Source organism: Canis aureus, chromosome 14 (assembly GCF_053574225.1).
Source record: "Canis aureus isolate CA01 chromosome 14, VMU_Caureus_v.1.0, whole genome shotgun sequence".
In the NCBI taxonomy this organism is placed as follows: Eukaryota; Metazoa; Chordata; class Mammalia; order Carnivora; family Canidae; genus Canis; species Canis aureus.
Window position 1 is genome coordinate 31,247,302 of NC_135624.1, and position 25,138 is coordinate 31,272,439.

Sequence of the window (25,138 nt, forward strand, 5' to 3'; positions counted from 1 at the left end):
GATTGAGCTAATTACCCAAGGGTTACAGGTGGTTCTGCATGGGGGCAGACAGCATCAGGCTAAGGAGAGCCTGTCCTCGGAGGGGGAACAGCTGAACATGGTGTCAGACAGCTTACTTGCAAGGAGAGGAAGGAAGGGTCTGAGCTGATCATGTCAGTTTATCTTCCTGAATTTCCCAATTCCTTTATCTCCTGCAGGGAAAAGTGAGTAAAAGGATGAAGTACATTACACTTGGTAGAGATCCATGTCTTTACAAGAATTATCAGGCTTGGGGAGAGAAAAGGAAGCCTGACATGCCTATATGCCATTCATTCATCTATTCATTCATCCATTCATTCGTCCAGTACATTCAGCACTTCGTCTGTGCCAAGCACTGCTGACCCACAAACAAACAATTCTGTGACAATCCTTAGTTTCATGATCATTAATTTCCAGTCCAGATTAGGATGCCTATTATCAAAAGAATGAAAGATAACAGGGCTGGTGAAGATGTGAAAAAACTATAACCCTTGTGCACTACTGATGGGAATATAAAATCGTGCCATCTCCAAGGAAAATAGTATAAATGTTCCTCAAAAAATGAAATATAGAACTGCCATAGGATCCAGCAATTCCACTGCTAAGCATTTATCCAAAGCAAATGAAATCAGTATCTTGAAGAGATATCTGGACTTCCATGATTATAGCAACGTTATTCACAATAGCCAAGATATGGAAACAACCTAAATGTCCACTGATGGATGAATGGTTAATTGTATGTACATACAACGGAGTATTATTCAGCCTTAAGCAGGAACTCTTCCCATGTGAAACTTCACGGATGTAACTGGAAGACATTATGCTACATGAAATAAACTAGTTACAGGACAAATATTACATTATCCCACTTATATGAGGTAGTCTAAAGTAGTCAAAATCATAGGAGCAAATAGTATATTGGTGGTTACCAGGACTTGGGAAGAGGGGAAATAGAGAATTGTTCAAGGGTATAAAGTTTCAGTTATGTGAGATGAATCTTTTCAAGGTGGTAAGTATGCTTATGGTTTCATGACATATATATGTGCATATGTTCACTCCCACCAAATTGTGTATATTAAAATCGTACAGCTTTTTGTGTATCAATTACACCTCAACAAAGATGCTCAAAATAATATCAACAAATAATCAGTCAACCAGGGATGATTTCTTCAAATAATAAAGACTACAAAGTAAATGATAGTGAGTGGCTGGAGAGGTTTGTGCTTCATCACCTTTATCTTGTCCTCAATGTTAGGTGCACAGAGAGAATTGGCCCCGTAGCATGGCTGCATGCCCTTGTTTGAATCACTTAGTTTCTCCCAGTCTTGATTTTGCTTGGTCTTAGCTGCCTTTCTCCACAGCCTCCTACATTAGGTTCATTCTGGTCCCCAGGAACAAGACTGTTAAATATACAGATCCTCAGCCTCCTTGCTCCCATATCCTCTCCAGAAGAATGTCTGAGACCATGGCTCTTGGATCTACATTCTTGACAAATCCTCAGCTAACAGAGGGGACTCTTGAATTACATGTGGTACAAAGTTGCTCCAGGACATATAAGTGGCTCCAGCCCCAACTGGGCTTCAAACTTCACTCACTAAAAGTCTCACCTTTTCTTAGTTTTGATATTTGTTGAAATCCTGGCTCTGCAGCTGTGTAGCCTTGGGCATGTTGGGCAAATTTTCTTTGCCTCTATCTCTGCATCTGCAAGATGAGAAAAATATAGCTCCTTTTCTCAGGATTGGCTTATCTATTAAAAGAGATGATATGCATGAAAGGATATAGCCGAGTGACTGGATTCTAACAGGTGCTCACCAATCTGTGATGAGTCAAATAAATGAAAATAAAGAAATGATACATCTATGGCACATTTTCAAAATCTAGTTCAACTTCTTCACTCCTTGTTCCTTTTATGAGAGCATTCTTTTCTTATGTCTGAGCTGCTTCCTTAGTAACAGCCTAATATTCCAAAACCTCAAGGATCAAGCCATCCACTGCTTTGTTTATACTGTCCTATCTCCTGGGCCAGAGTCTTCGTTTTGACTTCACACTCATCGCCAGCTCTGTTGCCCACTCACAGACTCCCCTCCCTCCAGCACTATCAAAGAGTCAGTGTATAGTCTCCTACTTGGTCAGTGTTGACATTGTTTTTAGAGGAAGGGCATCCTAGAAGAACCTATACCCATTTTTACCATTTACATGCTGCAGTTTGAAAATTCTGTGTTCCCTGCTGTGCTTTATACACCATGAGGGTTGATGCTCCATTACTCAGTGCTGGCTTGGCTCAGAAATAAAACAGTGGCACCCATGGCCAACACCAACTCCCATGGGCATCTGTCTTCACTCTGTGCATGGCTAAGGTGTTTGATCTGGGAGATAATGCAGAGCAGAAAGTGTTTACTTAGTCTGCCATGAAAATGGATTGGAAAGTGAAAACAAGAAAATCTTGGCTGGTGCCACAGAAAATAGAGTAAGAAATGCTCCAGAAGAGCAGAAAGGGGAATACGAGGAGGAGAGATGGAGAGAGGAGCTAAGACTTCTGTGTTTTCAGAGATGAGGGTTTTAGAAGGGAGCTTTTTTTTTTTTTTTTTTAGACGATACAACATAGTCCCTTTTTTTTAAAACATAGTCCCTTTACCAAGAGTGTTTACTCATCTAGATTATGACCTTTCAACTTATTAACTATGCCTTTTATGCTTCATCTTTATGCTTTATTATTCTCCATCTCTGTATTGCAGAATGGGGGATTTACAGTGGCTCAGAGAGTAGACACTGAGGCGAGATATGGGTCAATTCTAGGGCAACCTTGGGCAGACTACTTGTCCTGTGCCAATGTCAAAGCCTCCATTTTTAAAGTGGGAGCAATAGTAAATATGACAGGTGCTAGGAATCATATTTCCCCCATCTGGATGGCTTTTGATTTTTAAAGGAGGAGATGTACATAATGCACTTAGCCGAGTGGCTTATTTGGGGTGGGTGCTCAATATGTGTTCATTGCCATCATAATCACCTGCTCTTCAGTCATGTTGGGCTGTGCCCACTGCTCAGGACATCCTTGAGAAGGTAGGCAGTGACCTATCTCCTGGCCCAAATAATGCAAGATTTGATCCTCAGTTCTTTCGGTGTCTGATTATATGTCACGTATCAGAAAACTCCTTCTGGAACGCCCAGTCTAACAGAGTACCCTCCACATCCCATGGCCACTCTTTGCCCCACATTAGTCTCTATAATGTCTATCACTGCTGGTCACACTATGTATGTGACCACAGCAGTATGACCACTGCTGGTCATACATATGTATGTATGTGTGTATGTTTTTATCTGTACCCCTTCTTCTCACTCACCCATAAAATTTTGTTTCACGAGAGCAGGACTTTGTTCTGTTCACTGCTCTAAGCCCAAGGGCCTGACTCACAGTAAGCACTCAAAGAATATTTGGTGAATGAATGGAAGAATAATGTGTACTCATGAATATACACAAAAAATGTTAAGACTAGTAATCATAGGGTTGTTTAATAGTAAAGTAAAATTGGAAGCAACTTATGGAAGCAGTATAAAGAACTCTGTTTTTTTCCCAACATTCAATATCTGATAGTTTGAATAGCTTTGATGGTCATATATTTTGTAGTCCCATCCTATTGTTCAGAAAGCATCTGTTACCTTCCATACGTCAGAGATAAGAACCATCTCCACAAATAGACAAAATTTAAGTCACCTCAAGGCAAAAGGCCTTCTTGATTAAGTGTTCAGGTGCCTACACTAGATTAGCAGATTTTAAATCCACTTTATTTACCAGTCTGGGGACCGTGACTCTGGTGTCATAAAATAATGATGATCAATACTTACTCCATAGGAGTTTTTGCAAAGATAAGGAGATGATGTATGAAAGCATTCTGTATAATGTCTGGCAGATGCTCAGCACTCAGTAAATCGTATTTGATATTAATATGATCTCCAAAGCTGGAAGTCACACATCTTGGTCATAGTGTGACCATGGAAGGCCATAGGTAAGCCAAGTCTCCTCACCAAAGGGCCATGTGGACTTTTCCTCCTGCCCATCAACTCTAAGATACTCATCTCTTTCAAATTAGAATGGATTTCATATTACTAACAGCTGGGCAACAGTTGTGACATAGATCTTACAGCCTCTGAATATGCATCAAAACTTGCAGAAGGAGGATCAATAGCTTGGAAGCAAATTCTAGAAGTAACAATAGAATATCTTTGGCTACATGTTGCAATTCCAACACCATAGTCACAGAGGATGATGTTCTGCCAAAGAGGGGAAAGGAAGAAAAATATTTCAATGCCTTGGGTCCAAATGTGATTTTGAAAAATAGTGTGAAGAAATTTCGGGAGAAACTCAACCAATGTATTTAATTTTTATCCTTTTAATATATGTACATAAATGATACTGGGTAAAAGTCAATTTCTTATAAGTATAAAACAATCTTCCAATAAATGTGAAATTTCAAGTGGTAAGAAAACATTGTAGTATCCCCTAATTGGTAGTCTTTTCCTTTGTTGGATATTCATAATTAATGTTGCAACTTAAAATTGATGGCATTTTAGATTCTTTAGACTTCATTGCATAGAGTGTCATAAAAAACCATAGGGAGTAAATTGGAGAATATATTACAATGTTATACTGAAAATATTTAGAGACATTTTCTCCTTCAGAGAAAATTACTCCTATGATATGATGGATGTAATGTGATCAGTCAGATCTCCAAAGATTACTCTAACAGAATACATTTATCTCTGTGTTACTCCAGGATCCTTAGGCTCAGAGTTGCAGGAGGCATGGGCTTTGAAACTAATTAAAAAATGCATTTTTGAAAGAGATATCAAGTTATGTGTCTAAAAGCTCAAGTAGAAATAATATAAATCATGGTTTGTCTTTAATCTGGACACCTGACTCAAGAGTAGACCATGGTTCCCTATCATCAGCAAAGATTATCATTTTTAAAAATTTTTTAAAAGATTTTATTTATTCAGTCATGAGAGACACAGAGAGAGAGGCAGAGACACAGGCAGAGGGAGAAGCAGGATCCCTGCAGGAAGCCCAATGTGGGACTCGATCCCAGGACCTAGGATCATGCCCTGAGCCAAAGGCAGATGCTCAACCACTAAGCCACCCAGGAGTCCCACTATCAATTTTTTAAAAAGATTTCTCTATGAGAGAGAGAGAGAGAGAGAGAGAGAGAAGGAAGAGTCAGAAGAAGGAGAAAAGCAGACTCCCCACTGAGTGTGAAGCTTGATGTGGGGTTCCATCTCACAACTCCGAGATCATGACCCAGCTGAAATCAAGAGTCAGATGCTTAATCAACTGAGCCACCCAGGCATCTCCTGCCTATCATTTAAAAAAGGATTCCAAAAAAAAAAAAAAAAAACGTTCCATGACTGACCTCTTAGAACCTATCCAACACTGTCCCTGAAACTTCTTTTAAAAAAAAGATTTTATTTGACAGAGAGAGAAAGAGAGAGAGAGTATAAAAGCAGAGGGAGCAGAAGAGGGAGAAGCAGTCTCCCCACTGAGCAGGGAGCCCAATGCAGGGCTCTATCTGAAGACCCCGAGATCATGACCTGAGCTGAAGGCAGATGGTTAACCACTGAGCCACCCAGGTGCCCCCCAAAATTCTTAATTACATATCTTCTCTAGTGTAATTTATCATCAAACCTGGGATATATTTAAGAATGAGATGGGGAGCCATTAAAACTGGGGAACTATTAAACAGTAAAAAGAAAGAATGAGAGCTTTTAAAGCTATTAAAATGTATTATTATTATTGGGGCAATAAATAAAATTAGGAATCATCCTAGGAAAACAAAACATATGTTCACCATATTTATTTGCTCCAATTGTAACAATTTCTTCAGTGAGCTTTGCAAACATCATACCCAGTCCCTTTTGGTACCTTTTCTTGAGCCACACTTCCTCTTTCCCTTACCAGGTGTTGATTTCTCACTTCATTTATTTTGGGGGGGGGCAGTATTCAAATATGACGGTTTGTACCCAAATAGGAGTTTTCTTGAACAATCTTTCTCAGTGGGATCCTTCCATGGTGCATTATCCAATTCAAGACTGGGGGTGAGGAAGGGTAGGGGGTGAAGAGGAAAGTGACATTTTTCCCTGGTTTCATTCCAAGATATTATTTAATCTCATTTAAATCTCACAGGAACTTTATAAAATAATTTTCTGATTCCCATTTCAGAGATCCAGTCACTAACATTAACACAGCTCATCAGTGGCTGGTCTGGGGTTCAAACTATGGAATATCTGACTCCAGATATCATTTTTGGTATTGTCCTTTCTCCAATAATGTGTTTTTGTCATTTTATTTTACTATGTTTTGTCTCCACAATTAGATTGTAAACATTCGAGGTACAACTACTTTTTCAAAATTTCCCACAATATTTATCCTAATGGTGAAGACATGGGAGACATGTATATAATTTACATCATTGTGAATTTAAGTATAAATTAAAGTACACGTGCAGTAATTTCCACAACTCATCTAGATTAGAAGCAGGATTAAAAATAAACAAATGTAATGATCATTTCCATCATGTCATCCCTTGGGTGTGGATGATTTCTCTGTAAAGTGCCTTTATTTTCATTATCTGATTTGATTTTCACAATTAGGAGAGTACTCTTATCCTCATTTGATAAATAAAGAAACTGAAGCTCATAGAGGTTAACTGATATAATGAGACACTGTGGAATAATGAAAAAGATAAATTTTTAAGCAGAAATAGTATTCATTAAGTATTGCTTTGGACACTGTTATTTTCTAAAGCTCTGAAATGTAGAATCATGCAAAATGGCATTTTTAAGGAAAAATGTCAACTGCTATAAAAATAAAATTTAAAGTTTAGCTGTGATTTATATATAACCCTAGAGCTTTTTATCAGATTTTCTCTGAAGGAACCCAGTTGTGGGTTTTAACAAACTGATTTCTACTATAAAATAAGTGCAAGCAGATTTTGTTTATCAAGCACTTGCTAATAAATGCACTGATCTGTTAAAATTCTCACCACTCCTTTTCAACATCATACTGGAATTTTTTGCTAACACAATAAGGCAAATGAATACATAAATAAAAGGTATACTGTCATAAAGGAAGACATAAAGCTATTATTGTTCATAGATGCCATGATCATCTGTGTAGAAAACCTAAAAGGTTTAACAAGAAAATCTCCTGGAACTAATAAACAATTATAGCAAGGTATCAGGATAAAGGTTAATATACAAAAATAAATTGCTTTCCTATATACTAGCGATGAATAAGCGGAATTTGAAATTAAAATAAAGCAAAACAAAAAACAAAATTTAGGGAGAAATATGTCATTTTTATGGATAGGGAGACTCACTGTTGTTAAGATGTCAGTTCTTCCAAACTTGATCTATGGATTCAATGCAATCCCAATCAAAGTCCCAGCAAGTTATTTTGTGGACATAGACATCCTGATTCTAATGTTTTTATGGAGGGGCAAACAACTAGAATGGCCAAAACAATATTGAAGAATAAAGTTGGAAGGCTGACACTACCTAACTTCAAGAGTTACTATAAACCCACAGTTATCAAGACAGCATGGTATTGGTGAAGGAATAGACAGATAAAAAGCCAGTTTCTTAAAAAAATGAAACATACTCTAACCATATCACCCAACAAATTAGACTCTTTGGTATTTGCCCAAAGATTCTGAAAAATTATGTCCACACAAAATACACATACAAGGATATTTATAGCAGTTTTATTCATAATTGCCAAAACTTGGAGTCAACAAATTGTCTATCAAAAGTGAATGAATAAATAAATAATCTCTGATACATCTCCTCAATGGACAATTATTGGGTGCTAAAAAGAAATAAGCTTTCAAGGGGTGAAAACACATGGAGGAATCTTAAATGTCCATTACTAAGTGAAGAAGCCAATCTGAAAAGCCTACATACTGTATGATTCCAACGTAAGGACATTCTGGAAAAGACAAAACTACATAGACAGTAGAAAGATCAATGGTTACCAGGGGTTGGTGGAGGAGGAATGAATAGTTACAGAATAGAGGATTTTCAGGGCAGAGAAAATACTCTGCATGTTACTATAATGATGGAAACATGCCATTATAAACTTGTCCAAACAACAACATGTACAACACCATGGAAGAACCCTAATGTAAGCTATATATACACTTTGGCTGATTATGATGTGTCAACGTAGGTTCATTGATTGTAAAAATATGTACCACTGTGGTGAGGAATGTTGATAATGGAGGAGGCTGTGCATATGTGGAGATGGGGGTATAGCGGAAATCTCTACACTTTTCTCTCAATTTTGCTGAGAACCTAAAATTTCTCTAAAATTAATGTCTTTAAAAAGATTTGGAGAAAAAAATTTTTGAGAAGAGCCAAAGGATGACCCCATAGGGTCCTAAGTTAATGACATGTTAACACCAACCATCTGGAGTGGAGCAGTCTATAAGATAGAGTGCCCTGTAACTAACTAACCATGGGATCACCTGGTAGCTGAGAGGGGGCACAGAAAGGAGTGATGGAACCGTAGGTGTGAGAAAGTAACTATGGCATCCAAAGGCCCCAAATTCTCACAGTCATGACCTTTGCTCTGTGCAAGTGGCTTCTTCCCCAACACTCTTGACCTTTCCTTAGCAAGGGCCAGTATTTTGCTTCCCAGACTGCAGTTGCCATCAGAAACCAGGATGCTGTTATGAGAGAATACCAGGTGCCATCCAGATGGGGGAAATATGATTCCTAGCACCTGAAGTGTACCCTTGACCAAGGAGAAGTTTCCTCTGGGGTGTCCTGGATCTTTCTCAGAGCTATTCATATAATCTATAGTCTCTTAGTTCATAGGATCTGAAATGTGGGGACAATGTGGTACTCACTACTGCCACATCCATGTCTGATCTTACCACGTAATCATCTTGTTCTGCTTCTACTTGGAAGAAAAAGCAAGCACTACCAACTCCATAAACTTGGGAGTATCTTTGATTTAACTCCTGACCCGACCTTGGTCTATGTTGCCCGGTAACTGCTCCCACCTTACCCTCCTGCATCCTCTGATACTGAGCATGTGAATGTTAGGGGTTACTCTGATGGCCTCTGCGAGAGCCCTTTGGGTAAGTTTGCAGTCTGCTGAAGTGCACTAAATTTTCACCACTAATCACTTGAAGAAAGTCAGGTTCTTGTAAAACTAGAACTCAGAAGATAAACCCTAGTGATGTGGGAAAAGGATTACCCTCTTTCCTTTGTATTTCAATCTCTGGTGTCTAGACTTTAAAGAATGAATTCTAGAGGTGTGATCCTGGATAAAGATACTCAAATGGTGAGTATTCTTCTGGTGGCAGGTTGGGAGCAAGGAAATGATAGTACTCAGACTCAATTTCTCTTGGAAACCTAATCAACCAGCTTCATATGGTTTTCTGTTTATTGTCTTACTAGTATCTGGTGAAATACGAATAACATTTTGTGTGCTGGCTAGAATTTTGTCTCAGCTAAGCCTCAAAGAATAACACTGAAGGAAAAAGCCAATAATGACCATGAAAATTATCCTTTGTTCCCCTTCCTGTTTTTTTTTTTTTTTTTTTTTTTTTAATTCCAGAGGTAAAATAATCCCGATGGCGCAGATCTCATTGAGACATCACCACAGGAGTTACAAGGTGAATAGGTGTCTTTCACCATTTGGAGAAATTTCTTTTAGCATGAATTCTGAAAGACCTGGCTTTTTTCTTCCTTGAGATAGATTCAATTTTCCTTTCCCTTAATTAACCTGAACTCAATTAAGTTAATAAGTTACAAAATATTTTGTAGGACGGAAGCTTACTGATGGCTGGTCATTGTTTTGGTGAAGATCTAAAATGCATCACAATCTTTATGGGATAATTAAGACTGACAAAAATGAACAAAACCCTAAAAATCACAAATTTTCATTTAGATCTCAATCATACCATTGCCAATTAAAGGTGTCCAAAGAATGCAAGAATTTATATTTTCTCATGCTGTTTTTTTTGTGTGCTTACATAAGTTTTCTAAAATTGGAACTGTTGCACAGATACAATTTTGCATTCTTGCTTTTGACATAAAATTAAGAGTCTCCATTTTGGTATATTTTTTCTATACTTACTCTTTTTAAAAGTCTGACTCTTAATCCCTCCAATTTTCAATAAACAGACACACGGATGAACAATATAAATAATATTTGTCTTCAGCTCATTTGTTGTGCTCTTTTATACATTTTTTTTTCTTTTATACATTTTTTAAATCTTGAAAAATGGGATCCAAATAGCATCTGAAAGCCTTTTCAAAGAATTATTTTTATTTTTTCATAAGGAAAATCATGTTCAGGTGGGAGCCACAGACCATACTAGTGTTGAAAAAAGGAGAAGCCAAATTGGTCTGGACACCTCTCATCTTGGAACCTAAGGCTGGTGAGAGAAAAGATACTAGGAAAAACAACTTTCTCCTCTGTCTCTGGAGAAAAAGAAAACATACCTTGCTCTTCAAGACTCCCTGGGAAGCAGCAGACTGGCATTGCCCAGTGCGGCATGTCACATATAGCATAATATACAGGATAATCTCAACAGACTCATTCCAATAGTTATACATTTGTTTTAAAGGGCATTAGAAAAAATATTACCAATATTTAAAACATATATAATTTTAGGGATATTTTTGCTTAACACAAGACTAATATTGACAAGTGAGTAGATTTAAAATCGACTTAAAATATCAGCCATTGTTCTGTTGGTAGATGGATGTGGTAAAAAAAATGGTGGCATATGAATGACTTGGGACTGGAAACATAGGTAATAAAAGAATCAAGAAATGATAATTGAGTTTCAGCTCTGATGCTAATTGGCTTCATTGATTGGTTGCTGATTTTTTAAATTTAAATTCAATTAATTGACATATGGTGTTTTATTAGTTTCAGTGATAGAGTTCAGGTTCATGAGTCTTATAGAATACCCGATACTCATTACATCACATACGGATTTTGACATCATTATGACGTGAGGATTTTATTAGATGATCACTAAGATCCTCTGTATCCCTGTGCTATTAGAGAAAACATGTAAATCATTTTGGATAAGAAACATGGAATCTTCTATTTCTTGAAAAGCAATGACCTGAATGTCGTCTACATTACCATGCTCTGTTCATCAGGATAGGTAATCAGATAGATCCTCTTTCTTTTTTTTTTTTTTTCTCGGTGAACTTCTAACAAGCTGGATATATCGAATCTGGAATTTCACTGTTCTCATTGCCTTAAATGGATAGTATCTCCAGGCTTACCACACTCCCAAGTCGTGACACACCATATAATAAAATTGTTGAAAAACAGTCAGAGGTGGGATGCCTGGATGGCTCAGTGTTGGAGCGTCTATCTTTGGCTCAGGTCGTCATCCTAGTGTCCTGGGATTGAGTCCCAAGACGGGCTCCCTGCGTGGAGCCTGCTTCTCCCTCTGCTTGTGTCTCTGCCTCTCTCTCTGCGTCTCTCATGAATAAATATATAAAATCTTAAAAAAAAGAAAAGAAAAATAGTCAGAGGAGAAAGCCTAAAGTCGCCAGAGATAAAAGATGTTATCTAGAGGAGGACAAAATTAAGAAATTCACTGACATCAGAAACAATGCAAGCCAGAAGATGATGGAAGTGTCTGATATTTTTAAAGTGCTAAAATAAAAATAAAAACAAAATAATCATCCTAGAATTCCATGTCCGGATAAAACATCCTTCAAAATGAAAAGCTAAATAAAAACATTTGAAATAAAAGGTTTAAAGAATTTGTCATGGGGTGCCTGGGTGGCTTGGTGGGTTAAGAGTTGAAATCTTGATCTCAGCTCAGGTCATGATCTCAGAGTAATGAGTTTAAGCACTGCTTTGGGCTCCATGCTGGACTTGGAGCCTACTTAAGAAAACATTTGTCACCAGCAGAACTTCCCTGCAAGAAATACTGAAGAAGGTTCTTCAAGTTGAAGGAAAATGAAATAGGATGAAAAATCAAATCTACCAAAGGAATTAAGAGCACTGAAAGTGGTCAAATATGTGGGTAAATATAAATGGAAAAGGACTAGTTGTTACTAATTTAGCAAAAAAATTTATATTCTACATCCATTTTTAATGATGACACCATTAGATTTGGTTATTTTTCAGTGAAGAAGTTGTGTCTTAAGTTCACAACCTACTGTTTGTCATCTCATTGGGGGTATTACATATTTGCAATATTCTCTGTTAATTATTTTTTTAATAATTAGATCCATTGGAAATATTTTGCTGAGTATGAGGGAGAAGAATAAGGGAAACTTGGTGATATATCCAATTACTGACCTCTTTACTTTGTTTTTATATAATTTTCTCTAGAATTATAGGTAGGCATCATAACTGCATAATAGAGATAAGAGACTAGAGTCTGAGAAGTTAAGCAATGTGATCAAGATACAGAGTTAATTCACTTCTTGAGTCCCAGATGCATTTAACTCTAAATAAACACTTTATGGAGACACAGTATTTTATTTTATTTTTTAAATTTATTTTTAAGGATTTTATTTATTTTAAAAAGAGAGGGAGGGGCAGAAGGAGGGGGAGAGAGAGAAAATCTCAAGCAGACTCCCCATTGAGCAGGGAATCCAACATGGGGCTTGTTCTCAAGACCTTGAGATCATGACCTGAGCTGGAATCAAAAGTCAAACTTAATCAACTGAGCCACTCAGGCACTCTTGGAAACATTGCATTTTTAAATGTTCTAAAAGCCCATGCCAGAAAGGGTGCTCTAAGAATAAATAGCATCTCTTAAATAAGTGAGTCACTCTCTACTCCTCTGGGTCTCAGTTTTTCCATCTGTAAGGTGGGCAGAAGGGCCTGGCATCAAATGGTACTTTTTTTCCCTCCCATCTCCATAACTGTTATTTAAGCCCAAAGCACGGTTCCTAAAGTGGTAAATTCTTTCCCCACTCAACACCACTGACCAAATAGCCAAATAACAAAATAACATTTGATGGCAAGCAGGTAATTTATTCAATGGCCAGAGAAGGAACAGAGAAGGGAAGCTTGTGTTCCAAGGGCATCTTCCCCCTGATTAGGTCTCATGGTCAGGGTTTTGTGGGGCTAAGGTAAGGAGGTTTGTAAGGCCACCCCTTAAGTGGGTGCAGTAGGATCTGTCACTGGTGCTGGTAGGTGTGATTTTTGTTATTATAATTAGATACTGATGATCTTGAGGTTTTCTGGAGGGTTGACTCCGTATCTAAACTGGATCAAACCTGTTGAAAACTGGGTCATGGGGGCTTGTTTGAAGGTTGTGGCTTCTGGCATCTGGCCTTAGTTTCCAATGTCAAGCAGCACCTGTAAGGAGGGTTAGAAAGTGGGTTATTGTGGCTTGTGAGTGAGTCCCCGGAGACAGCATGTCACTGTTCACCCAGTTGCTGACACCATCAAAAGTCAGTGCATCATTGTGGGATTCTACTTAAGCATCCACCCACCACCCGTCACTGAGCCCCATTGATTCTATTTGCTGTATATTTCTCAGAGTCATCCCTTGCACTCATCCATTGCTCTTGTCCTAGCCCAGGACAGACACGTCTCTTGTCTGGACCACTGCAAGGGCTTCCTAATTCCCCTGTACCTTCCATATGCAGTAACTATATGTTGACACGTCTTTTTGAAAGGAGAAATATTTCAAACGTGTAGAGAGATCGTAAGTCATATAAAATAGATAAAACTACATTCAGACTCAACATGTGAATTTTGAAAAAATAAAAAAATTTAAAATGTGTGTTTTGACATTTGTCTTAAGTAGCTTTTAAAAAAAAGTAAATATAATTTTTACTTAAGTTGCAATTTGTAGTGTCACAGTTTTGGTTTCCTTGACTCCTTCATAAAGGTATACACTGTCCTAAAGATGGTGGGCAGACCCCCAAGCAATTTCCAATGTTGAAACCATGAGAAGATTCTGCTGTGGGGCCTAAAGACTATGCAATTTGGGTGGGTAAATAATTTGTTTTAATTGCAAATTATGAATTCAAAATACAAACAAAGAATATGTTTAAGTTTTTATTTAAATTTCAGTTAGGTTTTTTTTTCATAATGTTGTCTTTATTTTTTTAAAGTTTTACTTAAGTTCCAGTTAGTTAACATACAGTGTAATATTAGTTTCAGGTGTACAACATAGTGATTCAACACTTCCATATAACACTAGGTGCTCATCACAACAAGCGCTTATTCTTGATCAAGTGATCACTCCTTGATCCCCACACCCTATTTCACCCATTCCCCCCCCCCCACCTCCCCTTTGGTGACCATCTATTCTCTAGAGAAGAGGATCTGTTCCTTCATTTGCCTCTCTCTTTTTTGTCCTTTGCTCATTTATTTTGTTTCTTAAATATAAACAAAAGTTCATATATATTTGGAAAGTAAAACTTATAACAATTGAAAAAATAAGCTGACAAATGTTACATAAATGATAGAATACAGAAAAATAACGTAATATTGTATTAACTAAAGGCTTGAGTCACCTCTTTAATACTTGCTCCCTACAGTTTTGGCTGTATATTCTTTGACTGACACTTCAAATTGAAATGCTTTTGTAATACCATTTTGTATAGAGAGAACAGAAAGATAATTCAATCTTGCCTCCAACACAGTTGATTAAAAAAACTTGTTTCTTTATTATTGATACTTTGGAATAATTTGTTCAAGCTTGACTTCATTTGGTATGGTAGTGCCTTGTAAACTTGGGGGATTTTTGTCCAATTTAGGGACAACTTAATTAAGTTTCCTTCATCTATGAGCTGTAATATTTCAGGGTAAATTAAATTTTCTTGTGCGGTGACTAATCTTAAACACTCATTGGGTTGACAACCCTGATAAATCACCTCCCACGTCTTCCGGTGCTGCATACTTTAGGAGATTTTCATATTCACATATGACCATGCAAGTATATGTCCCAATGTCTGGTGCATTAGCACACACGATGACAAGAATGCTTCTGGAAGCCATTTCTGCATGGTGCTATGTATATATATACAGAAGGGACTGAACCACAAAACTATATTTCTATATTTCTAAATTATTTCCAATTCAACTTTCCCTTAAGAGATCTTAAACTTCTTGAGGCTATTCCAAAGTCATTGGCACCAAAGGAAGTTGGACAAAGGGAAAAATGGAGTGAAAAGAGGTAATGGTCTTAACCAATTGGGTTAAAATATCAGATTTTTGCAAAATTTGTTAAAGCATATGACCATGAGAATACCATGCTAAGTTTCCTCCCAGGACTTTGGAAGGAACCCATAGGAGAGAAGCCTGAAGCTAAAGTTTTTTTTCTTTTTTTTTAAATTTTATTTATTTATGATAGTCACCACAGAAAGAGAGAGAGAGAGAGAGGCAGAGGGAGAAGCAGGCTCCATGCAGGGAGCCTGACGTGGGATTCGATCCTGGGTCTCCAGGATCGCACCCTGGGCCAAAGGCAGGCGCTAAACCACTGCGCCACCCAGGGATCCGACCCTGAAGTTTCTATTAACTTCTCAAATCCCCCTCTGATGACCACATATACAATGCTGTGTCTGCAGACCCCACTGGTCTATTGCGGTGCCTTGTGCAAACTGGTAAAAAAAAAAAAAAAAAAAAAAAAAAAAAAGTGCTCTTCTCAGTGGACACACTTTTGTGAGTAAATAGCTTTATGAGCAATAGCACCTTCATGTAAATAACATGGTGCTAATCCCTCTAGGCAGTTGAAGCTCTGAGAAGGTGCATGCCTTGGCAAGCATGATAGGGGCCAGATGTCGTCCCATGCTGATTGTTTGCCTGTTGCCTCATGTTGCAAAACCCTGGGTGCTAGCTCTGTATGCGTGCACGATAAGAAGAATGTAATGCATTCTCATGAGACTTACATTTATATTTCAATGGAATCATACTGACCTATCATTCTGCAACTATCTGTATTATACAAAAGGCTTTTAAGAAATACTTATGATAATTTGAATAGATAGATGAATAGATATAATCCTATCATTTTGTTTGCTATAACTGTATTCCATTGTTGGGGTAGATCAAATTATGCTTAATCTATTCCCATACAAATTAACATTAAAACTTTGCCTCCCTGGCCCCTCTCCCCTATCATTTCTTTATTACAAATAAAGCAGCAATGGGCATCTTGGACATATTTCTTTGTGTTTATGAGAGTTTTCAATCTATTTAATTGGAAGTGGGATTTCTGGGTGTGTAGTTTGACACATATTGGCAAATTATTCTCCAACGTTTTTGTAACTATATACATCTCCAATAGAATATGAGTTCCCAACTTCCTACATTTAAAAAATAATAATTGTTTTTGGTAGATTTAAATTTTTGCCAATTTGAAGAGGAGTTAAATTGTATCTGATTTTATTGTAAACTATATTTCCTGTGAATACAAGAAACGTTGAGGAAGTTTTAAAATACCTATCACATGTCTAGCTTGCTCTGTTGTAAACTGAATACTTAGATGCTTTTTCCACTTTTCTACATAGTTGTTTGACTTTTAAAAAACTAAATTGGCAGGGTCTTTTTTTTTTAACATTTTATGACCTCTAAAATTTTTTTGTGTATGTGGGTAGCAATTTTTCCACTCTCTTGATTATCTTTTGGCTTTATTTATTGTGAATTTTTCACACAGAACATTTTATTTCTTTTTAATATTTTATTTATTTATTCATGAGACACACACACACACACACACACACACACACACACACAGAGGCACAGGCAGGCTCCATGCAGGGAGCCCGACATGGGACTCGATCCATGGTCTCCAGGATCACGTCCTGGGCCGAAGGCGGCACTAAACCGCTGAGCCGCCGGGGCTGCCCCACACAGAACATTTTAATTTTAATACAGTTATGTTTAATAGTCTTTTAATTATGTTTTTCACTTTTAGCATTTTTCTTAAGTATTCATATCTCAGGTGGGTAAAAGTTATGCTATTTTATCTTGGTTACCTGAAATAGATTATTCTATTTTATCTAAATTTTGAAACATTTTAATGGAAACTTTTAATCCATCTATTATTTTCTTTTCTGTGTGGTATAAGGTAGGAATCTATTTATGTTTGTTTTTACATAAAAGCAACCAGTTTTCCCCCAATGTCATTTATTGAATTGCTCATCTTTTGCCTCTGACCTGGAATGCCAAACCTGCCAAGCTTCCTTGTGTGAGCAGGCTGTTTCTGGGTTCTTTATCTGCCTCACTTACCAATTTGCTCAGTCTTTCCTGGAATCTTTTAACTTCTTTAAAATACCTTGAAAAAAGAAAAAGAAAAAAAATACCTTGGCATCTGACTAAATGATCCTTTGTTCCTTTATCTGCAAAATTTCTTGCCTATTTTTTGCTTTTACCTTTTTCACATATAATTTAGAACCAGCTATGTAAGTTACACACACAACATCCGCACATATCAAATCTATTGTGATTTTGTTTGAAATTCCATTATCTTTATTGATTACCTTGGGGGAGAAATAACATCTTTATGTCAGTTTATTCATCCTATCTATGAACTCTACTAATATTTCTATTAATGTAGGTCCTAGGACCAAAGTAGTGTCAGAAGCACTTAGGGACAGATGGATTAAATTAGTCTAGGAGCAGAGTCATTAATCTATAAGTGGAAACATTCTGGAGGCAGGATGACATTTAAGTGATATCTGGGCACTGACTCAGCTTTCTTTGCCTGGGGATTAGAATGTGGCTAGAGAGATTTTAATGTTTGTAAACACTGAACACAAGTGCAGAGATTGTTGGTGTAGCTATAATTCTAACACTCACTTATGGTTTAAGGCAAAGAGTATGAAGAAGCAAATTGATACCAAGTTTTCCTTCTTTCTCAGTTCCAATCGGACTTTCTACCTGTGGAGAGAGCCACCTGCACTGTGGGTCCCATAGGTAAGCAAGAACCAAGGGGAAAGCTGAATTCATCTAACTCTATGGAACCACCTCAATTCCACTATGTTCTAAATCCTGGCTAAACACAATTAGAACTTGTATCTAATTATGTATCTAATAATGTCGTCCGCTTCCATCATTGCACTGATGGTCTGCAGTTTCACTGAAAGGAGTCATTAAAAGAATATCTTAGACCTTAGTAAGCTCACTGCATCTATGGACTCAGTGTATGGATGTTGTCAAGCATTATGTCTTTAATATTGTCGCTGTTCTGTTTTTTCACTTATTCAGCCTGGAACTCTTTTAGATGTATTTGGATCCCCTCCATCTGTTCTTCATAATGTCTTTTTACATCTTTTTAAAAATAGTTTTTCTTTCCTTACATCTCTGATCAGTGACGTTCTGCATGATGAGCCGAGGTTGATACTTCAAGAACTGTGAAAAGTCTGAGATTTTTTACTATTTACAACCAGGTTAGCATGTCACCTTTTTAAATGTACACTGGTAGGAAAACAGAAGATCTCTGGGTCAGAGACAAAAACAGGTTATTACTCATAGCAAAGCCACAGCCAGAGTAACATCATAGCTTTGGATTGATAAGACCCACATTCCTATAGGGTGCCATAGAAAGAGCCAAGTAATACTAGGACACACAGTGGGAATGTCTTATAGGAGAAAATCCTGAGTTTAGGAAACTGATCTTACATAGAAGCTGCTGGTAAACCTGCCTATCCTGTCTTCTATAGAGAGATATGATTTTTCTCACCCTTACAGGAAAGCAAATGTTTCTGGGGAGGGAAGAAAATGTGTCTAGTTTTATTACCCTGGAATATCTCCAGGGACAGACACCTTAAAATCTCTACAGAAGGAGTTACAGTCTTTATCTTTACTTATCCATAATATAAATGCATTTCTGCAGGGGAGTTCCTATCTCCATCTTTCCAAAGCTACCTGCTTGTATAAACATTTCTGAAAATAGTCCTGGAACACATGATCTGTTAATGCCTGGATGTGTAGAAATGTGATAAATTCAGGGGGAATTATTTCCCAACACCACATGAATTCTCTTTTGAAATGTTCTGATCTATTTTTTAACTCCTGTGCTAAATATTTAATTTGTCTATATAATTTTCATTTCAAAAAATTTCATTTGTTTCTTTTAAAATCTTTTTATATCCTCTATTCTTGAAATAAAATTATTTTTTAAAATTTTCTGTAAATTTCTTTCAAAAAGAATTGCTCTTGCTTCATTAATTTTTCTACTGGTTAGGTTGGGTCACTTAGTCTTAATCTTAAGTGTTTTATTTCCTCTTGTGTGTGCTGTTTTGGGTTTGTTTATTTTAATGAGAGAATCATGTGCTCTGAGTTATAGAAGTATCTCAATGTTCTCATGTTCACACCTCACAGATCACTAGGGTTTCTCCAAATCTAGATTATTCCAATAGATGTTTTGGTTTTGGATTTGCACACCAAAAGAGTAGAGTATACTTGGACCACGCATTTGTACCCATAATTTCAGTAAAAGTTTCTACTTTCTATTGGTTTCAGTACCAAACATATAGCAACTCAAATGTACTGAACACTTATTATGTGCCAGGCACTAAGTCCCTAATGTATATTACCTTACTTTATCCTTGCTATAACCTTGAGATATATATTATTATCAATCCCATTTCATGGATGGGAGGGTGAAGCTTGCAAAGATCAAATTATTTTCCTATAATCCACCCAATCGGTAGCAGAACTAAGATTCAAATCCAAGAAGTGTAGACTCAGACACCCTATTACAAATCTCTATATTAAGTATCCCTTGAAGAACACAAAAGAAATATGTAGTAGGTGAGTGAATGATCCAGCAAAAATTCATGAATAGAAGTTACCAGAAACCCATCTCCCCACAACCTCCCAAGCCCATCTCCCTAGGTCAGTGTCAGGGCATCCACAATTTCAAACTCAACCATAACTGTGATGATCTAAAACCTGCAGAATAGTCAGACCTACCGCTTTCCTCCAAAAAAGGCTTGAAGGCATTTCATGGTCTTTCCACCAGCATGGAAAATGCTATTAAAAGACTGTGCTGAGAAGCTCTACAGAGGCCAGTGTGCTCACAGTCTTAACAGCTGCCATCCCGCCACCATCTGCAGCTTTTATTTGTCTGGGTGATATGTGGCACTTTTGAAGAGATCTGGGCTTTCAGGAAATGACAGGCCATGAGTGAGGGAAAACATGAAATAGACCCTAGTTTGAGAGCCTTTATCGAGTGGGTAAAATGTGACAGAATGACTAGCCATAAAAGGCAGTCAAGTGTCCCAGCTCTGCAAATGCTATGCAGAAGCATCATAGCTGTGAAATTAAATTCAGTCCTTTGTGGATTTATGGTGACTGTCTTCCAAATTAGCAATCAGTCAGGCTATAGGATTCTGACTCTCCCATTTACAGTGCAGGAGGTGAGGATGGCTGATAGTAGGAGGGTTCTTTTCCAGAATCATAGGAGACCAGAGAAGTGAACGTTCTGGCTCTACACGTTATCAGGATAAATAAGAGCATTTCTTGATAGTCCAACACCTATGAACAAATACGCCTTTGTAAATATATTTTGTTAGATTTTAAAATATTATAAAAGTAATACATACTTATTGTAACATATCAAACCACTCAAATCTACTTACATGACATGATGATGTTAATTATTTTGATTTATATCCTTCCATACTTTTCTTTCTGCTCTTAAACCATTGAACATGGGTTATGGAAAATACAAGATCCTTGAAGGCAGAAAGTTTTGCCTGTTCTGTTCACTAGAGTATCTCCATCCCCTAGAACTGTGCCTAGTATATATATAATAGGTATTCAATAAATAAATACCTGCTGAATATATTGCTATTCCTGCCTTCCTTTTTAGGGTTAGCATGGTATATTTTTCTTCATACATTTAGTTTTAAGCTCTAAGTCCCTTTACATTTAAAGTGGGTTTCTTGTACAAAAATATAATTGGATCATGTTTTTGAATCCACTCTAGTAATCTCGGTCTTTTAATTGTTGCATTTAGACCATTAATATTTAAAGTATGTATTGATTTACTTGGGTTAAATTATCTACCCTATCCATTAGTCTTTTCTATTTGTTGCCCTTATTTTTGTTCCTATTTTAATCTTTCACTCTGTTTTTGCCTTTTGTGGTTTTAATTTAACATTTCATATGATGTAATTTTCTCTCCTTTCTTAGTTATCAGTTACATTTCTCTTTTAACTTTTATTCATAGTTGCCCTAGAGTTTGCCATATACACTTAACAACTAACCGAAGTACACTTTTAAATAACATTATAACACTTCACAAATGGTATCTTATAATAACAAAAATGCCCAATTCCTTCCTCCAATCCCTTTTATTACTGCTCCATTCATTTCACTTATACATAAGCATATACAACTATATATGTGTGTGTGTGATATGCATAAGTGTAGAAATTGAATACATTGTTGCAATTATTATTTTGAACAAAACATTACCTGTTATATCAATTAACAATAAGAAAAATAATTTTTATTTTACTTAAAATTTTTCACTTATTCTTTCTTTGGTGCTCTTCCTTTCTTTACATAGATCTGAGCTCCGACCTACATTATTTTTCTTCTCCATAAGGACTATTTCTTGCAAAGCAGATCTACTGGCAAAAGTTTCCTCAATTCTTGTTTGTCAGAGAAAGTATTTCTCCTTCACTTTAGAAGGGTAATTGTGCAGGACAAAATTTTGCAGAATCCTAGGTTAGTGGATATTTTCTCTCAACATGTTAAATATTTCATTCCACTCTCTTCTTGTTTGCATGGTTTTTGAAAGGAGTTGAATATAATTCTTATCTTTGTTCCTTTATAGGTAAGTTTTTTTTTTTTAACCTGGCACTTTTCAGAATTTTTTTTATCTTTGATTTCCTGTAATTTGAAAATAATGTGTCTAAGTGTAGATTTTTTTTAACATTTATTCTGCTTGATGTGCTCTGAGTTTCCCAAATTAGTGGTTTGGTTTCTGGCAATAACTTCTATAAATTCCCACGCACAGTTTTTTCAAATATTTCTTCTGTTCTTTTTCTTTTCTCTCTTCTTGTTCTGATCTTCCCATTACATGCATGCTACACCTTATGTGGTTGTCCCACAGCCTTTGGATATTCCATTCAGATTTTCTCAGACTTTGTTCTCTTTGCTTTTCAGTTTTTAAGTTTTCTCTTTATAAATCCTCTAGCTCAGAGATTCTTTCCACAGCTATGTCCGTCTACTAATAAGCCCACCAAAGGCATTCTTAGTTTCTATTACAGTCTTTTTGATCTTTAACATTTCATTTTTGTTCTTTCTTAGGATTTCTATTTCTCTGCTTACATTGCCCATCTGTTCTTGCATGATGTCTACTTTATCCATTAGAGGCCTTAGTGTACTAATCATAGTTGTTTTAGATCCTGGTCTGAGAATTCCAACATTCCTGCCATGTCTGGTACTGATGCTTATTCTGTTTCAAATTATTATGATTGTTATTGCCTTTTGGTATGTCTTGTCATTTTTTACTTATTGTTAAGATGGAATGGTGGGATGTCCGGGTGGCTCCGTCACTTAAGCATCTGCCTTCAGCTCAGGTCATGATAACAGGGTCTGGGATTTGTCCCCATGTCAGGCTCCCTGCTCAGTGAGGAGTCTACTCCTCCCCCTCTCTCTGCCCCAACCCCCATGATCTCTCTCAAATAAATAATAAACTCTTTAAAAAATAAAATAATGTTAAAAAGATGGAGTGGCGGGATGCCTGAGCTCAGTGTCTGCCTTAAGCTCAGGGCGTGATCCCAGGGTTCCAGGATCCAGTCCTGCATTGGGCTCCCTGCGGGGAGACTGCTTCTCACTCTGCCTGTGTCTCTGCCTCTCCCTCTCCGTGTCTCTCATGAATAGATAAAATAAAATCTTTAAAAAAAATATGGAGTGGCAACTTCCAGGTTCTTCATATGTCGAACCAGAAAACTTATTATCAAAAAACAAAAGCAAAAACAAAAAACCACCAATCTAATGATTTTAAAAGGACAGCTCACATATATATCAAAATGACTATAGTACTTTGGGGTTTCTTTTTTTAAAGATTTTATTTATTTATTCATGATAGACACACAAAGGGAGGCAGAGACACAGGCAGAGGAAGAAGCAGGCTCCCTCTCCCACCCAGCCTGATGTGAGACTCAATCCCAGGACCCCAGGATCAGGACCTGAGCCAAAGGCAGATGCTCCAACCACTGAGCCACTCAGGTGCTCCATACTTTGGGGTTTCTTTCTAGTTCTAACAAATCTTGCTTTTAATTTCTCAGAAAATAGTTTTGTCTTGACTATTAAATATAACATAAATAAAAAATAACTTCATATTATAGAAATAGAAAACAACTTATCTCTAATGTTCTGGATATTGAACATAGGCTAGCAAAATTAGTCTTGAAGTCAATGAGAGGTCTCAGATTAAAATTTTGTTTTCTTTGATAAGAAATCATCGGATGTTGGTCAATTTACTAAAATTTTCTGTGCTTTAGTTTATTTTAAGATTCAATATAGCCATTCATTCGACTGTTTTAAGTTCCTATTACAGCCAGTCCTTGAGACAGATACTGATAACCAGGACGATTAGACAGAGAGAGTCACCTCGTATATTGAGCTAGATTCAAGGAGGTTGTTTTTACAGAGTGAAAGGTTGAACACACAGTCTGGAGAGATGGTGTAACATGTCCTTATAAAAGTGGTTGTCTCCAGATGAATCTTTAACGTGTCTGGCTCTCCAGTGCTCTTACATTTTGGATTTTTTCTCTTTCATTTATGTTTATTTTTACACTCCATAAAATATAAGTACTCTGAAGGTAAGCCAATGTCTTATTTATCATAGTATTCTCTGCATCTGTCCGAGGACCTGGCTGTAATAAGGGAAAAAAATATATATTTGGTGAATGAGTGAATTCACAATACAAGCTGATTTTAGACCATGTAAAGGAGTAAATGATATATAAATTCTGTAAGATAGGAGCACCTGGGTTGCTCCGTGGTTGAGCATCTGCCTTCAGCTCAGGTTGTGATCCTAGGGTCCTGGGATCGGGTCCCACAATGAGCTCCCTGTGGGGAGCCTGCTTCTCCCTCTGCCTGTGTCTCTGCCTCTCTCTGTGTGTCTCTCGTGAATAAATAAATAAGATCTTTAAAAAAATAAATTCTGTAAGATAATTCTGTAATATATTATTTATTAAGACATTATTCTTTTGCTCTCCATCTGTCCCTTCTTCCTCTTTTATTCCCTTTCTCTGTACAAATTTAAATATAGAGTTCTTTGATGAGATAGTTATAGGTAATGCAAGATATATTCTTTCAGGAGATAGTGATTGATATGAGTAACTCATCAGTCTTTTGCCACAGCATCCTTTCTGTCCTTGTGTGCTATGATTTCTTGACTTTACCCTTGGCCTGATCCAAACAGCAGGGCCAGGTTAGTTAGGAGGGATATCCCTCTTAGAAGTGCATTTATCTGATGAAGAAAGGTGACAAAAAGATGCCCTCCGCATGCACAAACTAAGCACCCCTAAGGGGGCTGCTGTTTGCACAGATATAAGCAGGTTGGACTGTGGTAGATATGATAACACTTCTTAATAATATCTAAAAGCTATGTGCTAAGGAGAGAAATATCCTTGCGCAAGGCAAGAACACAAAAATCGATTAAATCAAGGAAGAAAATATCATGATAAAGGCTTGGGGAGGGGTGTGAGACAAGAAGTTTATAACAACGTATGCTTAAATGTTTCATGTTTTTATGTATACGAGCATTTGTTCAACCTTTCAGAATTTAGAGGACTTTCACACACCATTCACTTATTTATCTATTCACTAAACACATTTTACCAAATAGCATCTGGAGTTCAGGAAGCAGAAAGACAGACTGAATCACAGGGGTCCTGACATTTAAAGAACAGTGACCCACCTTGTGAAACAGAGCCCAGTCAAGTCCTTGCTCTGATTAATGGCTCTACCTCTTTAGGAAAGAATCAGTAGAGAGAAAGAGTGAAGGGACAGGGGACAAAGATGGACAGAAATGTTCCTTCCCCAGTGAGCTGAGGCAAAATATGCAATCCCTGGCCTTGTTGCTTAGGAGGAATTGATGGGAAAGCCAGGCAGGAAAGAGATCATTTCAGAATTCATGACAAA

At 37.0% G+C, this 25,138-nt stretch overlaps 1 long non-coding RNA gene across 1 annotated transcript; it reads right to left on the reverse strand.

The window, feature by feature from the left end:
• Window positions 1–13,021: 13,021 nt before the first annotated feature.
• LOC144282894 (uncharacterized) lies at window positions 13,022–20,140 on the reverse strand. The gene is made up of 3 exons (XR_013351308.1): window positions 19,943–20,140; window positions 17,255–17,300; window positions 13,022–13,369 (listed from the first exon to the last, which is right to left on the reverse strand). It is a non-coding gene; the product is annotated as an uncharacterized LOC144282894 (long non-coding RNA).
• Between the last annotated feature and the right edge of the window lie 4,998 nt (window positions 20,141–25,138).